This window comes from Lethenteron reissneri, unplaced genomic scaffold (genome assembly GCF_015708825.2).
Source record: "Lethenteron reissneri isolate LAM-NWPU_2019-01 unplaced genomic scaffold, ASM1570882v1 scaffold_1313, whole genome shotgun sequence".
Classification (NCBI taxonomy): Eukaryota; Metazoa; Chordata; class Hyperoartia; order Petromyzontiformes; family Petromyzontidae; genus Lethenteron; species Lethenteron reissneri.
In genome coordinates this window covers 55,851-72,479 of record NW_026891018.1, presented here as the reverse complement: position 1 = coordinate 72,479, position 16,629 = coordinate 55,851, and positions in this window count along the sequence as shown.

Sequence of the window (16,629 nt, the reverse complement as noted above, 5' to 3'; positions counted from 1 at the left end):
ATAACGGTGGTGGTGGTGACGATAATGATGATGGTGACGATGATGATGGTGGTGACGATAATGATGACGATGGTGGTGGTGACGATAATGATGATGGTGACGATGATGATGGTGGTGACAATAATGATGATGGTGGTGGTGGTGACGATAATGATGATGGTGGTGGTGGTGACGATAATGATGATGGTGACGATAATGATGATGATGACGATAATGATGACGGTGGTGGTGGTGACGATAATGACGATGGTGGTGACGATGATGATGGTGGTGACGATAATGATGATGGTGGTGGTGACGATAATGATGATGGTGACGATAATGATGACGGTGGTGGTGGTGACGATAATGATGGTGGTGGTGACGATAATGACGATGACGGTGACGATGATGATGGTGGTGACGATAATAATGATGGTGGTGACGATAATGACGATGATGGTGGTGATGGTGGTGTTGACGATAATGATGATGGTGGTGACGATAATGACGATGATGATGATGGTGGTGGTGATGATAATGGTGGTGGTGACGATGGCGATGATGATGGTGGTGACGATAATGATGATGGTGGTGGTGGTGACGATGATAATGGTGGTGATGATAATGATGGTGGTGACGATGGTGCTGATGACGGTGGTGATGATGGTGGTGGTGGTGACGATAATGACGATGGTGGTGACGATGATGGTGGTGACAATGACGGTGATGATGATGATGGTGGTGACGATGATGACGGTGATGATGATGATGGTGGTGGTGATGATAATGGTGGTGGTGACGATGGTGCTGATGATGGTGGTGATGGTGATGGTGGTGACGATGATGACGGTGATGATGATGATGGTGGTGACGATGATGACGGTGATGATGATGATGGTGGTGACGATGATTACGATGGTGATGGTGGTGACGATGATGATGATGGTGGTGACGATGATGATGATGATGGTGGTGGTGATGATGATGGTGGTGACGATGGTGATGGTGGTGACGATGATGACGGTGACGATGATGATGGTGGTGATGATGATGATGGTGGTGACGATGATGACGATGATGGTGATGATGATGGTGGTGATGATGATAGTAGTGACGATGATGATGGTGGTGATGATGATGTGTTTGTTAGCCCCTGCCTCTGGTCATACAGGCTGCTTCAAACAAAACAAAGTGGTAGTGGTTGTAGTGTAGTACATAGTGTAGTGTATAGTGTAGTGTATAGTAGTGGAGTGTATAGTGGAGTGTATAGTAGTGTATAGTAGTGTGTAGTGTATAGTGGAGTGTATAGTAGTGTAGTGTAATACATTGTATTGTAGTGTATAATGTAGTGTATAGTGTAATGTAGTGTATAGTGTATTGTAGTGTATAGTGTAGTGTATAGTAGTGTGTAGTGTAGTGTATAGTGGAGTGTATAGTAGTGTAGTGTAATACATTGTATTGTAGTGTATAGTGTAGTGTATAGTAAAGTGTAGTGTAGTAGTGTATAGTGTAGTGTATAGAGTAGTGTATAGTGTAGTAGTGTATAGTGTCGTAGTGTAGTGTATAGTAAAGTGTAGTGTATAGTAGTGTATAGTAAAGTGTAGTGTATAGTAAAGTGTAGTGTATAGTAAAGTGTAGTGTATAGTAAAGTGTAGTGTATAGTAAAGTGTAGTGTATAGTGTTTCAAAATGATGGACCCAATTTCAAAGCAGCGCTGGGAGAGGCGAATTGCGGCAATCATTTTAAACTCTACGCCCCTCCCCCTCTATGCCCCTCCCCCTCTACGCCCCTCCCCCTCTATGCCCCTCCCCCTCTATGCCCCTCCCACTCTCTGCCCCGCTCTTTCAAGTGGTAAGAGTTTTATTAATGGGCGGTTGGTGATTGCAGATATTTCGCGATTTTAAATCCGGGTCCATCTTTCTGAAGCACCCAGCGGTCCCCAACCCTTTAGGCACCAGGCACCGGCTTCGTGGAAGACAATATTTTTCACGGGGGAGGGAGGGAGGGGGGTCATCATTGGGTCTTTCTTCCTCTTCAAAGAAGCTCTGCAGTGACGTGCGTGTTTGACTCGTGTTGGCTACTGGCGGCTAGAGCTTGTGGGCTTACCAAGACCGTGCCAGGTACGGGAAATAGGCGCGGACACATTTACTCAATATCATCGGGGTGAAGATAACCTCAGGCAAGAGGACCACAGGATTCAGGAAATGCTGCGTATCCACACACATGCCCGTTTGCTTCTAAATAAATGTGTGCATCTTTTGATTTAAAGCTTTCGTGACTGCAGTGAACTATTTTCTCTTTTGTCAACGTGACACTTTTTTGCTGATTGGCCGTGTCGGGTGGTGGTGAGCGCGCGTGGTGCTGTGTGTACGTACACTCACAGCGCGTGAGTGTCAGTGCTGTGTGTACGTACACTCACAGTGTGTCAGTGCTGTGTGTACGTACACTCACAGCGTGTGAGTGTCAGTGCTGTGTGTACGTACACTCACAGCGTGTCAGTGCTGTGTGTACGTACACTCACAGCGTGTCAGTGCTGTGTGTACGTACACTCACAGCGTGTGAGTGGCAGTGCTGTGTGTACGTACACTCACAGCGTGTCAGTGCTGTGTGTATGTACACTCACAGCGTGTGAGTGTCAGTGCTGTGTGTACGTACGTGTGCTCACAGCACGTGAGTGTCAGTGCTGTGTGTACGTACACTCACAGCGTGTCAGTGCTGTGTGTACGTACACTCACAGCGTGTCAGTGCTGTGTGTACGTACACACACAGCGTGTCAGTGCTGTGTGTACGTACACTCACAGCGTGTCAGTGCTGTGTGTACGTACACTCACAGCGTGTGTCAGTGCTGTGTGTACGTACACTCACAGCGTGTCAGTGCTGTGTGTACGTACACTCACAGCGCATGTCAGTGCTGTGTGTACGTACACTCACAGTGTGTGAGTGTCAGTGCTGTGTGTACGTACACTCAGCGTGTCAGTGCTGTGTGTACGTACACTCACAGCGTGTCAGTGCTGTGTGTACGTACATTCACAGCGTGTCAGTGCTGTGTGTACGTACACTCAAAGCGCGTGTCAGTGCTGTGTGTACGTACACTCACAGCGTGTCAGTGCTGTGTGTACGTACACTCACAGTGTGTCAGTGCTGTGTGTACGTACACTCACAGCGTGTCAGTGCTGTGTGTACGTACACTCACAGCGTGTCAGTGCTGTGTGTACGTACACTCACAGTGTGTCAGTGCTGTGTGTACGTACACTCACAGCGTGTCAGTGCTGTGTGTACGTACACTCACAGCACGTGATGCTGTGTGTACGTACACTCACAGCGTGTGATGCTGTGTGGACATACACTCACAGCGTGTCAGTGCTGTGTGTACGTACACTCCCAGCGCGTGAGAGCTGTGCGGGGCTGTGCGAGTGGAGGCATCGCGTTCGATTGCCGGCGAAACCCTGGCGGGTACCAGGGCTGTGCGGTAACGCAAACGAGCCGGAGATGCCGGCGGGGGAGACCCCGGGGGCCAACAGCCCCCACATAACCCCAATTGGCACGTTTTCTGGACGTGACAAACCTTACAAATTGGCCGTGTCAGGTGTTAGTGGGTCAACGACACATTCATATTTACGCCATCCTGCAACGAAAACTTTTACGAATATTGGTAGCACTCCGCCGCGTTCAACTCGGTAGAGCCGCCTACACACGCGTTGGCCTCTCGAGCGAGCAGCACCGATGGTCGGCACCGTGGCATCAGTAACCACGACCACCACTCCTCGCCTCCGGTTGATGGGAAGGCGAGCCCAAAGTAGCCTGGGGCTTACAGCTTCCCACACCTCACCGCCACGCTCCCACGCCCCCTTCATTCTTTTGTTCAGAAGAAGAGCCACACCCTGTTGTTTGGCAGTCTCCTGCCCCGAGTAGAGGACCGTCCACCCCTCATGGTGGCAGGAGCCAGAGAGGGGGTGGGTCGGATAGCACCGCCCGCCTTTGTCTCCCCAGTAGCGATGTCCACTACTACACGGCGCTACATCCGGTCCCGACCTAGAACTTGTTATCGCAGCGTTCTCAGGCATTTTATATCTGAGAACACGATCAATTGGGACTTGCGTTACGGTGTTTTTGGTAGCGATTTCCAAGTCCCAGAATCCAATTCTTAGGTTTTTTCCGGTAAAGTCACGTAGGTAAAAACATGAAAAAGTAAAATAAAATCAAAACTAAAAATCACGACGTTTCGGAGGCAACACAAGCTTCCGTCTTCAGGTGGTACCGTCACAGCCACGACAGCTGTATCAAGTAAATGAGAGATTGCAGTCACGAAAGCTTCAAATCTAGAATCCCAGAATCCCGTGTTGGGATCTTGAGAGGTGACGAGAGCTGGGGAGGCTTTCGTTCAGCCGCGGATCAATCACGGCTGACGATGGTTCAGCGAGCACAAGCCACAAGGCAGCGCACTGGCTACTACGCCGCTGCTCTGCTCTGAAGAAGAAGGGCCGTTCCCCCGAGGCGCTGAGCTCACCGCCGCGTTACAGCTGTAGAGGTGTAATTGTGCATGGCCACGGATGTTGAGCTGTAATTGTGCATGGCCACGGATGGCAAACAAACACAAGGGGCGGGGTTACGGCCGTACACAGGGGAGGTGCTCGCACCGACGTCCGCACCTGCATCCCCCACGGGCCCCTCCCGGGGGCCGAGCCCTATAAAAGGTGGTGAGCCGGAGGGCTCGAGGTCGGAGCTCAGCTTTAACCAGAGAAGAAGGAAGACCTGCTAGAATAGGCCCCAGAGCTCCCCTGGCTCGCTGTCCTTATAAGGGCCGAGCAGGGCAAGCCGGTGGCGTGGCCCCGAGAGCCCAGACCGACGAGCAGGTCTGGAGACTCAGGGTGCCGGGATCCCAGCTTGACCAGGGCTGGGATAGATAGCCTCCCCTAGCTCCGTAGTGGAGGACTTGGGCATAGGTTAGCGGGGTTAGCTGTTGTGTATCCCTGTAGCCCAGTGACCCGTAATTACTGTGTATGCACAAGTTGGTGTAATAAACAAGTGTGCCTCCGATCCTGTCGTCAAGCCTCCTACATACTTACTACATCTGGCGTCAGAAGTAAAACGTTCAACGATGGACACATGAGGGACGACACGTACCAGGGAGTCGGAGATAGAAGACGCCACGGCCGAATCACCACCAGAGATGGCCGGGGTCGGATTGGAGCAGCCAGGGCCGAGTACGCCCGCGCTGCTGCGACAGGAAGGGGGAGATGCGTCGGCCGAAGGACTCCGGCTGGCTCACTCCCGCCTGGCGGAGCTGCTCTACGCCGCGGCCGCCGCGTTGGAGGAGATCACGCGGCTGGGGGCTGGAGGGGCTGCGCGGGACGACGACGGCAGCCGACGCGGGGCAACGTTTCCCGCCACCCCGACGTGGCTCGCGGTTAAATTTCCCGCCACTACTACAGTGCGAGCAGAGGGCGGGGCCGGCCCGCGTCAGGTGACTGCTGAGCGCCAAGCACAAGTCGTGACATCATCAACACCGGCCAGCGCGTCAACATCAGAGCGACCGCCGATGCCATGCTCACAGCCCGCCCACACTGTATCATCTGCTGGGAGCGACGGAGAGCGATCTGCAGCCACGGACGTTGCCTTACAGCAGCGTCTGCCGCCTCTCAAAGAACTCGTGGGCGCGGACGGAGACTGGGGCGGCTTCAAGAGGCGGTTCATCGCTCATCAAGAGATGGCGAACTGGACGGACGCCGAGACTCTACGCGCGCTGCCGGCGATGCTGGACAACGACGCCCTGGCTACCCTCACCTCGGCGCCTAAGGAAAAGCGCGCCACGCTGCACCTGGCGCTGCAGCTGCTGTCAGCCGTCTATGGGCCGCCTTCGGACTGCAGGCAGCTGTTCCACGATCGGCATCGGGACGCCAACGAATCGCCCCTGGCCTTCCGGACGGCTCTCCTGGCCCTGGCGAAGGCTGCTTTTCCACGGATGGACGAGGAAGGAGTGGATGCCATGGTGGCTGAGAAGCTGCTGCTACTCGCTGATGAGCTGGACGTCAACGTCCTGGCTCAAGACGACGCAGAGATGTCGTCCCTGCTGGTCGCGCGCCACATCCACGGGGGCTTGCGGTCCCTACGTCGAAAGGCGGCCAAGGGGGCGGCCGGCCATGCCATGGCGGCCACCGCCCTCCCATCGGAGGAGGTCTGCGGGGTGGAGCGGTGAGGGGAATGGAGATCGGCGGCACCACAGGCTCGGAATGGACCGAGCCGCCAGGAGCAGCCCAGGCCATCTGGGGCGCTCACACGCTGCTACAACTGTGGCCTGCAAGGCCACGTTGCGTCAGGATGCCGGGCTCCCCGTCAGCGCGGGGCGACACCTCGTCAGGACGCCACGCCGTCTCCTCCCAAGCTCCAGCAGAGAAATACGGCGAGTCGTGGCACCTCGCACGTTTGGCCCATGCACACATCCGACACACACTCACGCGCTCAACTAAACAGGGCTCGAAAATTGCCGTCCGTCGCGCGCGATTGTTCTGAAATGCGGCGAGCGCTCCAACCGGGTCAGTGGTCGGAGCTCGCCCATCGTGTCGTTGCTGCGTCGGCGGGATCATCGGTTGTGGTCGGTCACATTGATGGGGTAGAGGTGCGGATTTTAATTGACACAGGGGCATCGGCGACCATTATATCTGATTTGATTTATAACATCCTTCCCGTTCAAAGTCGTCCCTTGCTCCCTGTTGACGTGCCATGCTATGCTGCTAACGGGGGCTCGCTGGGCATTATTGGGCAAATCCGCGCCAAAATTTGCATTGGAGACATTAAATTATCCGGGCCTGTTTTGGTTTCCTCCTCACTCGCAGTTCCGTGCCTGTTGGGGACGGATTTCTTGGCCAAAATGTCCATCCGTATCCTGATTGACCAGGGGTGCATCGAGCTCCCATCGGGCCGACGTGTTACATTTTTGTCTTCCCCCACCACGGAGCGTCGGGCGTTTGCCACCGTGCAGGCGCTCGTGACAAAAACTGTGCGCGTACCTCCGGGGGCTCAGATGCTCGTCCCTCCTAGGTTGCGTCGGCCGTTTGCTGAAGGGGTTGCGGATCGGGGGGTCTTGTTGGGACCATCTCGAGCCGGGGTCAATGGACCCGATTTGCTAGCGGCTCAGACCATGGTGAGAGGGGATAGGGACCCCTTCATTGCAGTCCTTAATGTAGGATCGCGAACAGCCGTGGTTCCTCAAGGGACCGTGCTTGCACACGCAATGCCGGTACCCTATGAGGAACCACTCGTGGGTCAGGTAACCACCGATCCTCCGTCGCGACCGCATTCGGACTGTGATGACGGATGGCTGGATGCGCTTTGCGCGGGATCAGTGGACCTGTCCGACTCGCAGCGCGCGCAGCTGCGAGTTCTCCTGAGCGAATTTGCTGACGTTTTTAGTCAACACAAATTTGATATTGGTTGTACTAAATTGCTGCGACACCATATTGACACGGGTGACAGCGCGCCAATCCGCCAAAATCCCTTTCGGTTGAGTCCCTGCCGAAAAGGATCATGTCAAATCGGCTGTTGATGACATGCTAGCCGCCGATATCATTTCCCCTTCCAACAGCCCGTAGGGCGCGCCGATCGTTTTGGTGAAAAAACACGACGGCTCACTGCGGTTTTGTGTCGACTTTCGGCGTTTGAACAAAATTTCTGTGGCAGATGCGTACCCGCTTCCTCGAATGGATGAGTCGCTCGATGCCTTGGCGGGGGCGCGATTCTTTTCCACCCTCGATTTACTATCTGGATTCTGGCAGCTTCCTTTGGATGACGAATCAAAACCTAAGACTGCTTTTCGTACACCGCAAGGTCTCTTCCAATTTAACCGGTTGCCGATGGGTTTACATTCTGCGCCGGCAACTTTTCAGCGGTTAATGGAACTGGTCTTGGCAGGCTTGCAATGGGATTCGTGTTTAATTTACTTGGACGATGTCATCGTCTTTAGCAAATCCTTCGAGGAACACCTCCAGAGGTTGCGTGCTGTTTTTCTCAAAATGCGGGCTGCCAACTTAAAATTTAAACCGCAGAAGTGCCATTTGCTCCGCGAATCGGTGCGGTATTTGGGTCACATTGTTGGGCGCTCGGGGATATCCACTGATCCCGCCAAAACGGAATGCGTCAGCTCCTGGCCGACTCCCACCTCGGTGGGAGAGGTCAGGAGTTTCATTGGGTTCGCGTCGTATTATCGACGGTTTGTGGCTGACTTCGCTACGATCGCGAAACCATTGCATGCCTTGACGTCCAAGGGAGTCAGGTTTCATTGGGGGCCGGAGGAGGAAGCTGCTTTTCGCGCCCTCCGGAATGCCCTGGTGGGGGCTCCGCCGTTGAATTAACCCGATTTCTAACAACCCTTCTTGCTCGATACAGATGCAAGTAACACGGGCATCGGGGGCGTGCTGTTCCAGCTCATTGGGGGCGTAGAGCATGTGGTGGCTTACGGTAGTCGGGTACTGTCTCCAGCCGAACAACGGTACTGCGTTACCCGTCGGGAATTATTGGCAATTGTTTATTTCATTCAGTAGTACCGCCCGTATCTGTACGGTCGGCGTTTCACCGTCCGTACAGATCATGCGGCCCTACAGTACGCCCTGCGGGTTCAACAACCATCGGGTCAGTTGTCTCGATGGTTCGAGATTCTCCAAGACTATGACTTTGTCACCACATATCGTAAGGGCGTCCGCCACACGAACGCTGACGCCCTGTCGCGGTTGCCACCCACTTCGGAGTGCGCTTGCCTCTTGGGTTCGGGGCGTTGTAGGCCCCCGAACGTCACCACCGATTCGGTCCTCGTGGCCGCCGCCGATGCGCCTTTGGCTTCGGGTCCTATCGAGCAGGAAGGGAGGGATTCGTTGCTGGGGTTGTCGGTCGCGGAATGGGGACGCCTCCAAATGGAGGACACCTCCCTCCTCGCTCTGCGCCGTCGCGCCGGGGGGGTTGGTCAGGGGGTGGCGAACGTTGACTCGTGGGGGTTGTTCCAGGGTCTTTTAATGCACTGGGACGGAAAAACCCGCCGCCAGCGGCTCGTGGTGCCTGCAGCATTAAGGGGTAAGGTGGTATGGGCTGTTCATGAGCGGCTTCTGCACTTGGGGGTTCACAAGACCTTTGCCACGCTCCAGCTCGATTTCTTCTGGCCGGGCATGGCAAAGGACGTGGGGGATCTCCTGGGGTCGTGCACGCAATGCGCACAGCGGAAGCCACCTGCTAGGGGGTCCAACCCTCCGCTGCAGTCCATAAAGGTTTCCTGGGTTAACGAGCTCGTTGCTCTAGACATACTCGGCCCATTTCCCGCTACACCCAGGGGGAATAGGTATTTATTGACAGGGGTCGAGTACTTCACGAGATGGCATATGGCCTGGCCCCTGGCCAACCAGTCGGCAGCAGCCATCGCGGAGGCCTTTGTCCAGGGCTATGTCCTCGACAAGGGTGCTCCGGAACGGCTGCTTACTGACCAGGGTAAGAATTTTTCGGGAAAACTCCTCCACGAGGTGTGCGACCTCTTGGGTACGGAGAAAATTCGGACCTCCCCGTATCACCCACAAACTGACGGGATGGTGGAACGGCTGCATCGGACCATCACATCTATGCTGTCCCAGCAGGTGTCAGTATCCCAGACAGATTGGGACCTTTGCATAGCCGGTGTGTTGCAGGCCTACAGGATGGCTCCCCATGCGGCCACCGGATTTTCCCCTTTCTTTTTAATGTATGGACGCGAGGCTAACCCCCCTGTAACGACCCAGCTGAAGCTCTCGGCGCCCCAGGCGAAGTCTAACTTGTCCGAACACGTTAAATTTAACATCAGCAAATTGTCTGAGGCGCGGGAAGCTGCCGTGCAAAATTCTGAACTCCGCCAGAGGGCGAACGAGAGGCTTCGGCTGGGGCGGGTACATGTGTTCAAATGGAAACCAGGGGACAGGGCATGGTTGCACTGTCCCCAGGTGCCGCTGGCAACCTCCTCAAAATTGGTACGGCCGTGGCGGGGGCCAGTGGAGGTCGTACAGGTCTTGCGGCCGCAATGTGTTCGCGTCAAATGGGGGAGGCGTCGGTGGTACGTGCACCCCTCAAGGTTGAAACCGTTCATCGCGCCGCCCCGTGGTTCACACACACACACGCATGGCCAAACGTGTGAGGGTTCCGCCGACTCCCCGACGTCGCTGCTCTCGCCTAACCTGACATCAACTGTTCCGTCTCCAGGTGCAACAGGAGTGACGGGTCCACGCCCGCCAACCCCTCCCGGAGGGGTCGGGGGTCACTCGGCAGCGACGCCAGACTCTCTTGCACCCGGATCGTCAACAACCGCCACTGAGCGTGCCGGGACGGGCCCTTGTGACGGGCCCGCCGCGAGAACGCGCGCCAAAACGCGCAGACTATTGTGAGGTCGGCCGTTGGGGGGCCTTGCGGACAGTGGGGGGGGTGGCGTCCGGTGTGCGTGTATATATGTCGGTTTTGGGGTATTTATTCGGGGGGGTGCGTCGGGTTATTTTTTTTCTCTTCCTGTTGTTGTTCTTGTTAAAGTTCTCTTTGTTCTTGTTAAAATTACGCGAGGCACACACACGGTTTTCAGGTAAAATGCACCTTTATTCTATATTCTTTTTTGCAGCCGGGGACGGCTGCGAGCTGTACAGGGGGGGGGTGATGTAGAGGTGTAATTGTGCATGGCCACGGATGTTGAGGTGTAATTGTGCATGGCCACGGATGGCTAACAAACACAAGGGGCGGGGTTACGGCCGTACACAGGGGAGGTGCTCGCACCGACGTCCGCACTTGCATCCCCCACGGGCCCCTCCCGGGGGCCGAGCCCTATAAAAGGTGGTGAGCCGGAGGGCTCGAGGTCGGAGCTCAGCTTTAACCAGAGAAGAAGGAAGACCTGCTAGAATAGGCCCCAGAGCTCCCCTGGCTCGCTGTCCTTATAAGGGTCGACCAGGGCAAGCCGGTGGCGTGGCCCCGAGAGCCCAGACCGACGAGCAGGTCTGGAGACTCAGGGTGCCGGGATCCCAGCTTGACCAGGGCTGGGATAGATAGCCTCCCCTAGCTCCGTAGTGGAGGACTTGGGCATAGGTTAGCGGGGTTAGCTGTTGTGTATCCCTGTAGCCCAGTGACCCGTAATTACTGTGTATGCACAAGTTGGTGTAATAAACAAGTGTGCCTCCGATCCTGTCGTCAAGCCTCCTACATACTTACTACACAGACACACGCACACACAACAACCGCCATTCGTCACTAAATGCCGGTGACGTCACCACGACGCTTGTGCCAGGCTAGGTGCAGGAGGTCGCGGGGTCAGACCCAGGTGCTGACTGAGACGACTGCAGCTGATGTACCACCAGACACACACAGACACACAGACACACACAGACACACACAGACACACACACACACACGGACACAACAACAACCGCCATTCGCCACTAAGTGGCGGTGACGTCACCACGACGCTTGTGCCAGGCCATGTGCACCTTGAGGCCACGTGAAGTGTCGAACGCCCGCTGGCAGGAGGTCACGGGGCAGACCCAGGTGCCACGGGTCGACTGACCGAGATGACCGAGATGACTGGCTGATGCACCACCTGTGCCCCCTACTGTACCAACTTGCTGTGCTTTAGCCACCCGGCGCTCCGCTCGTTGTTGTGAGCGTCGCTCCTCCGCCCTCCGTTGTTGTTGGAGGGCGACTGCCTCCAACTGCCCAGTAGCAGCGTCCTTCACGAGCCTCCTCCACTGAGGCCGATCTTGACACCGCTGGTACCAGTCATCGGCAAGTCCACTCAGCTCCACGTCCTCCTGTACCACATCACTCCATTTCTTCTCTAGCCCGTGCCACGCCCGTTTAGCCCCCTCGATCCGGCCGAACAAAAGCTGTTTAGGCATGCGGTGGCTGGGCATGCGGGCTACATGACCCAGCCAACGCAGCCTTGCCTGCCGGAGGAGCTCACAGATGGGACTTTGCCCAGATATTTCAAGGACTTGTGAGCTCCTCACACAATCCAGCCTGGTTAAACCCAGGATGGATCGTAGGCAGGCCAGCCTAAATGTTTCCAACCGGCGAAGATGCTCCATTAGGGGGGTCCACGTTTCGCAAGCGTAGAGAAGGGAGGGAATGACCGTGGCCGAGAAGACCTGAAGCTTTGTGCGGAGCGACAGACCAGATAGCTTCCACACAGCGTTACGCAACCGATGAAAAGATATTGCCGCTCGACTGATTCGGAGTGAGACCTCTGCTGATAAACTGGAGCCGGTCATAAGCACACTGCCCAGGTATGGGAAACTCTCCACTCTCTCCACAACTGCCCCATCACCAATTGGGAGTTGTGGGGGTGGAGTGTCCGATGGTACAAAATACCCAGGCAGGTGCTTAGTTTTGGTGGGGCTGATGGTAAGGCCCCACCTCTTAGTGGCACGCTCCAGTCTCAGCAGCAGCGTCTCCAACTCCTCTTCTGAATGAGCAGCTATTACCAAATCATCGGCATACATAACGTGGTTGACCAATAGGGAGCCATCCCTTGATCGCACCCGGGCGTCGATCAGCCTCCCATTTTATCTGTACCAAATGGAAATTCCCCCGGTACAGCTATTGAAGGCTTCACGAACTACGCAGTCGAAACAGATGTTAAATAATGTGGGAGCCAGAGGACATCCCTGTCGCACCCCAAGGTGTACAGGGAAAGGCTCCGACTCCCGGCCACATAGTTTTACCCGGGCCCGCTCACCATCATGAAGGTCCTTAATGATCGTGAGCAGAGGGTCAGGGACTCCGAAAGCACGAAGAACAACCCAGAGCCCAGTCCTACTGATGGTATCATAGGCCTTGACCAGGTCAATAAAGCAGAGATGTAGGTCTTTTTGGAATTCCCTACACCTCTGCTGTAGCAGACGGACAGAAAATATGGTATCTGTGCAGGACCGCCCTTTCCTGAAACCGCATTGGGGCTCCGCAAGCCTCTCCTCAGCATGCCTGGCAAGGCGATGTTGAATAATCCTTGCCAGGACCTTACCCGGCACACTGAGGAGTGAGATGCCCCTGTAGTTGTTACAGTCGGTACGGTCCCCCTTCTTAAAGAGAGGGACCACCAGGGCATCCTTCCAGTCCTGCGGAACCCGTCCAGTGGTCCAGACTGTTGTTATGATGTCATATAGGGCAGTCTGTGCACAAACGCCACCCTCCCTCAGCATTTCGCTTGGGAGATCATCTCTGCCCGGTGCCTTCCCTGGTCTCAGACTCCGGATCGCCCTCAGTACTTCCTCAACAGCTGGCACCTCAGCCAGCCACTCACAGGGGGTGACCTCTTCCAATATTTGAGGCACCAACTGACTGAAACGACTGCAGCTGATGTACCACCAGACACACACAGACACACACGGACACACACACAGACACACACACAGACACACACACAGACACACACACACGCGCACACACGCGGACACACGCACGCACATGCGCACACACGCGCACACACACGCACACACACGCACACACACACGCACATGCACACACACACGCACACACACACCCACGCGCACGCACACACACGCACGCGGACACACGCACGCACATGCACACACACAGACACACACACACACGGTTACAGTTAAATCCCTTCAAACCCACACGAACCACAACTCCCACCCCATCTCTCTCGTTATGAAAGACCAGAATCCAACACAGAGGGAAGTCAGGGAACAGTGGTGCCAGGGACCCTCAGAGTTACTTGCAGCTCTGTCATTAGTCACGGCTACCCCCCTGGGGGCTTTGCTGTGCGTGCGTGCGACACAAAGGTCCCCCGTGTAGTCTCAACAGACTGCTGGGGCAAGTGCTGTTAGTAGCGAGTAGTAGCAGCACCTATGAAGGTAGACACAGACAAAGGTCCCCCGTGTAGCCTCACCAACTTTCGGGGCAAGTGCTGTTAGTAGCGAGTAGCAGCAGCACCTATGAAGGTATACACAGACAAAGGTCTCCCGTGTAGCCTCAACAGACTGCTGGGGCAAGTGCTGTTAGTAGCGAGTAGCAGCAGCACCTGTGAAGGTAGACACAGACAAAGGTCCCCCGTGTAGCCTCAACAGACTGCTGGGGCAAGCAAGCAAGCAAGTGAACTTAATATAAAGGATTTAAAAAGATCACCGTACATACACCCCACCTCCCATTAGCACGGCGTGGCTGAAGAAGTACACTAATTGACGCGTTGTTTATGCGAAATCATTTGGGTGTGGCCCTGCCAAGGCAATCGCTGGCGGGACTCTAAATTCAATAAATCTTGGAGCAAACCTGGAAAAGCAGTTGTGAGCAGCAGCAACATCGTCAATACCGGCTAATATCACCACCATGCCTCGCCAAAGAGAAACAGTTCCAGCCATCGCATTCGGGAGCGAGTTAATTAAATGTTTGTCCAAATATAACGAGGCTAACTTTCAAGTTGATAATTTCGCTTGGCCCGCGAATGATGTTATATTAATATCCAAATGGCCCTTAGCTGCGTCGGGTGTGGAGGGGCCATGACGCAATTTGTACTCACGCGATCTAACAACAACAACCTTTTTAATGTATGAGGAGCACGGTTTTCTTAAAGTTTATTTTAAAACCAGGACGTGTGCCAATCCCCAGGGCAATTAAAAATAGTCGTCGACCTGAGCACTCCATTATCTCTAAATTATTTAGCCAGTGGCCACAAAATATCATTTTGCAACATCGAGCGCGAGACACACTGACGCACCAAAACAAAGACAAAGACCCCCCGTATAGCCTGTCACAGGCTGTTGGGGCAAGTGCTGTCGTTGGCACACAAAGACAAAGATCCCCCGTATAGCCTGTCACAGACTGTTGGGGCAAGTGCTGTTAGCAAGCACCTATGAAGGCCGGCACGACACACGAGGGGGTGGGTGGCCAGCACCACACCCGGCCGCCTTTGTCTCCCCAGTGGCGATGTCTACACATAGCACCAGGTACTCATTTCAGGCTGAGTCGACCTAGGGGAGGCCCATGACCGGTCCAGATAATCGTCACCGGTGTTTTGGCCGTGAGCGGGAATCGAACCCGTGTCGCCGGGTTCGTAGCGCAGCGTAGCGCTAACCGCTGCACCACCGCTCCCCACACACTGTGATACAAGGCCTACATTGTGTTTTTTCTGTCTGTCTCCCCACGCTCTCTCCGTCTCACCCTCTGTCTGTCTCTCTGTCTGTCTGCCCGCGAGGGGTGGGTGTGCAAAACAAGAGTTGAGAATCACCTTTAAAGCCCCCCCCCTCCCCACCACCGGCAAATCTTTACACAGACAAAAGATCCTCCTAACCCTTCCCCTCCACCACCGTGACCTACAAGAGCTTCCAAAAAACGTTGGGAGCAAGTGCTGCTGTTAGGCAGCATATAAGTGTAGTGGTGTTAACTACTCGCTGTTGGCAAACTGTGAGAGAGCAGATCGTAAACAAGGGTTTCCCGCTCAATCAAACGGTCAGGGTCAAATGGGGAGAGGTAGGAACCAACCCCAGATTGGGAAGGATCAATCAGAGGGTCCCACAAGGTGGCCGGGGATTGGACAACCCGGCCACGAACAGGTATAAAAGCCAGAGCGCTGAGAGCTCTGGAGGAGTTCTGCTACACGAAGACCCAAGACGGCCGAAGACATCTAGGACCCTGGACCAAGCCCTCCAGCTCTTATCAGGGCTAGGGCTCAGAGTAACCAGTGGTCGGGGAGAGATCCCCTAGGTCCAGCCAGAGGACGCTGGGAGAGCAGGGAAATTAGACAGCCTGCAAGGTCCGGAGGCTTGTACCTTCTGAGGGTAACGGGTGAGGGGACCATATACCTCTTAGTGTGATAGGGACTGTGTGTTAAGATAATAAACAGTGTGTGCCATAAAGAAGTTTAGGAGTCTGTCCTTACAACACTACACATGTACAGGGCAACATTGAGACAACCAACAACCGCCATTCGCCACTAAGTGGTGGTGACGCCACCACGACACTTGTGCCAGGCTATGTGCACCTTGAGGCTACGTGAAGTGTCGAACGCCCGCTGGCAAGAGGAGGTCACGGGGCAGACTCAGCAGGTGCCATGGGTTGGCTGACTGAGATGACCGGGAGATGCACCACCAGCTGTACCTCCCTACTGTACCAGGCTAGGTGCATGAGGGGGTCTCGGGACAGACCCTGCAGGTGCCATGGGTTGGCTGACTGAGATGACCGGGAGATGCACCACCAGCTGTACCTCCCTACTGTGCCAGACTAGGTGCAGGAGGAGATCACGGGGCAGACCCAGCAGGTGCCATGGGTTCGCTGACTGAGATGACCGGTAGATGCACCACCAGCTGTACCTCTCTACTGTGCCAGGCTAGGTGCAGGGGGAGGTCACGAGACAGACCCAGCAGGTAGTGCGTGGGAAGCAATAACGCTCCCTGCTGCAGCCCACTCTGAACCGCCACCACTAAGAATGCCATCCACCTCCTGTGTATGAGCCATGCTGTTTTACTAGGGCACCCAGTGGCGTAGAATAGTTGGCACGGGCCCCGGTGCATATGCGAATGAAACCTCGGTAGAGAATGTACAAATGAAAAGATATTTTTTTACAAGCACCATTCAATGCGTGTATCTTGAGCTTGAGAACCGGTATTGATCTTTACAAAGTATATCATTTAACTTGCAATGAATGCAGAG